Source organism: Sorex araneus, chromosome X (genome assembly GCF_027595985.1).
Source record: "Sorex araneus isolate mSorAra2 chromosome X, mSorAra2.pri, whole genome shotgun sequence".
In the NCBI taxonomy this organism is placed as follows: domain Eukaryota; kingdom Metazoa; phylum Chordata; class Mammalia; order Eulipotyphla; family Soricidae; genus Sorex; species Sorex araneus.
In genome coordinates this window covers 185,200,651-185,203,461 of record NC_073313.1, presented here as the reverse complement: position 1 = coordinate 185,203,461, position 2,811 = coordinate 185,200,651, and the positions used below count along the sequence as shown (strand labels likewise).

The 2,811-nt window shown below is 38.4% G+C and overlaps 1 pseudogene; it reads right to left on the bottom strand.

Moving 5' to 3' along the window:
- Window positions 1-2,151: 2,151 nt before the first annotated feature.
- On the bottom strand, window positions 2,152-2,265 carry LOC129400355 (small nucleolar RNA U3; annotated as a pseudogene).
- Between the last annotated feature and the right edge of the window lie 546 nt (window positions 2,266-2,811).

Here is a 2,811-nt window from a genome sequence, read left to right as displayed (position 1 = left end):
TGTAACTTACCATTATACTGTTCTTAATGTAGATGTTCAAAAGGGGAATTAATGTTCTCTTTGAAGTCTAATAGCAGTTGTTTTAAGAATTTTGCTGGTCCCTCATTGGGTACGTAAATGTTTAGGAGTGTGATTGCTTCCTGATGTACCTATTTCTTGATTATTAAAAATGGCCTTAGCTGTCACTTTTAATCTTTTTCAGGCTGAAATATATGGTGTTGGATACTAGGATGGCCACCCTGGCTTTTTTTGAGGGAGTTGTTTTCTTGAAGGAATGTTTTCCATCCTCTGAGTCTCTGTTTGCTCTGAGAGATATGTTTCTTGTAGGCAGCAGAATTCTGGATCCATTTTTTTAACTCATTTTTCCACTCTGTGTCACTTATTTAGTTCATTTAGACCATTGACATCGAGAGAGATTATTATCAAGGGGGCTGGCACTATAGCGCATCAGGTAGGGCCTTGCACACGGCCCACCCAGGTTCAATCCCTCCACCTCTCTCGGAGAGCCTGGCAAGCTACCAAGAGTATCTCGCCTGCATGCCAGAGACTGGCAAGCTCCCTGTGGCATATCCAATATGCCAAAAACAGTAACAAGTCTCACAATGGAGACATTACTGGTGCCCGCTCCAACAAATCAATGAGCAATGGGATGACAGTGATACAGTGACAGTGATTGTCATGGGGTTTTGTGCCATCTTTCTGTAGAGATTTGTTGTGCTTGTGGGATTTGTCTTTAGTCCTTCTTTAAATGTTTCTTTTGAGTCTATGAAGTTTCTAAGCTATTGGTTATCCATGAAATAGTGTTTTATTCCTTTGAGTCTGAGTGAGAGTCTAGCTGGGTATTCTTGGGGAGGCATTCATTTCATTGAGTTTTTTCCCACCACTGTCTTTAGGTTTGGATGGTTTCTTCTGATAAGTCTGCTGTGAATCTAAGGAGATACTCCTTTGTACTTGATTTCCTTCTTTAACCTTGCTGCTTGCAGTATTCTGTCTGTATCTGTGGTGACTCTCTTTATCCATTGTTCTGATTTTGTTATGTCTTGGAGTTGCTGACAAAACTGGTCAGCTAGGTGCAAAAAAAAAATGGGCTCAGATTTGTAACACCATGCACAAAAGTAACATCAAAATGGATTAAAGATCTAAACAACAGACCAGAATTCATAAGATATATTAAATAAAATGTGGGCAAAATCCTCCACGATATTGAAGCTAAAGGTATCTTCAAAGATGAAAAGCCCAAGCAAGCAGAAGCAAAGATAAACAAATGGAACTATCTTGAACAAAGAAGATTCTGCGTCTTAAGAGAAACAGTGACCAGGATACAAAGACAGCCTTCGAAATAGGACAGGATATTCACCAGACACCCTTCTCAGAAGGGGTTAATATAAAAGATATACAAGGCACTGGTTGAACTCTATGAGAAAAAAATAAACACATCCAATCCCATCTGGAAATGGGGTGATAAAATGGACAAAAGCTTTCTCAAAGAAGAAATTTGAATGGCCAAAAGGCACACGAAAGAATGTTCTTTATCACTAATCAATAGGGAGATGCGGATCAAAACAACAATGAGATATCATCTCACACCACAGATACTTGCCCATATCTAAAAGAGCAAAAGCAGCCAGTATTGAGGTGGTTGTGGGGAGAAAGGGGCTCTCCGTCACTTTAGGTGGGAATGCCGACTGGTCCAACCTTTTTGGAAAACAGTATAGATCTCATAGAACTAGAAATTGAGCTCCCATTTGACCCAGCAATACCATTTCTGGGAATTTACCTTGTGGGCCCAAAAACACACAGCAGAAACTGAGTGTAGATAGAGAGGAGACCAGTATGACAATAACAGCTGGGAATGAATCAAGTACAAATCATGCTGGACAAGATCTGAGTGTTAAAAGCAGGAAAAGGGATATTCTTAATAACCTTTCAATATGAATAATGCAAACCAAATTGCCTAAAAGAAGAGATATAGAGAGAGAGCAAGAGAGAGAGCATGATATAGAGAAATAGAATGAGAGAGAGAAAAAGAGAGAGAGAGAACGAGAGGGAGGGTAAGGGAGGGAGAGGGAGAGATGAAAAGTGCTTGCCATAGAGGCTGGCAGAAGGTGGGGGGTGGGATGATGGGAGGGAACTGGGACCTAGTGCTAGGAAAGCATGCTTAGGAGAAGATGCTATGGCTCATCCTCATGGTTTCAGTAATTGTACATGATCAGAGAAATGTCTCTAGTAATGAGCTACAGAAATGAGCCCTGAAAGTACAGTCTTTCTCTTTTTCTAGTTCTCTTAATAGAGACCATTCTTGCTGGTGTGAAGTGATATCACATTGTCATTTTTATTTTTACTTCCCTGATAATCAGTGATGATGGGCACTTTCTCATAAGATTATTTGACATCTTTATGCAGGTTTTTATGGACTGGATGCTTAGCTACTGCCCCTGCTTTTTTAATGGGATTGTTTTCTTTGGTATTGTTGATGCTGTTAATTGGTGTAAGCAAACCTGATTACAGAGCAAAAGAAAATGTCTTTCAGTGCTGTCAGGTATATCCAAATTTTCTACACCAGAAAAAAGAAACCTTCAAAATGTATCTGTAATGAAATCCAACAATCCCCTTCCTAAGTTTAAATCTGAAAAATAAAACAGGATATTGAAGAGATATCTACAATGCCATGCATTGCATATTGCATTATTTAATATTGCGTTCTTTATAATAACTATTATATGGCACCAATCTGTCCATATAGAAATATATAAAATATATTTTATAATATATAATGTATAATTGTAATATAAATTATAATTGATAATATAT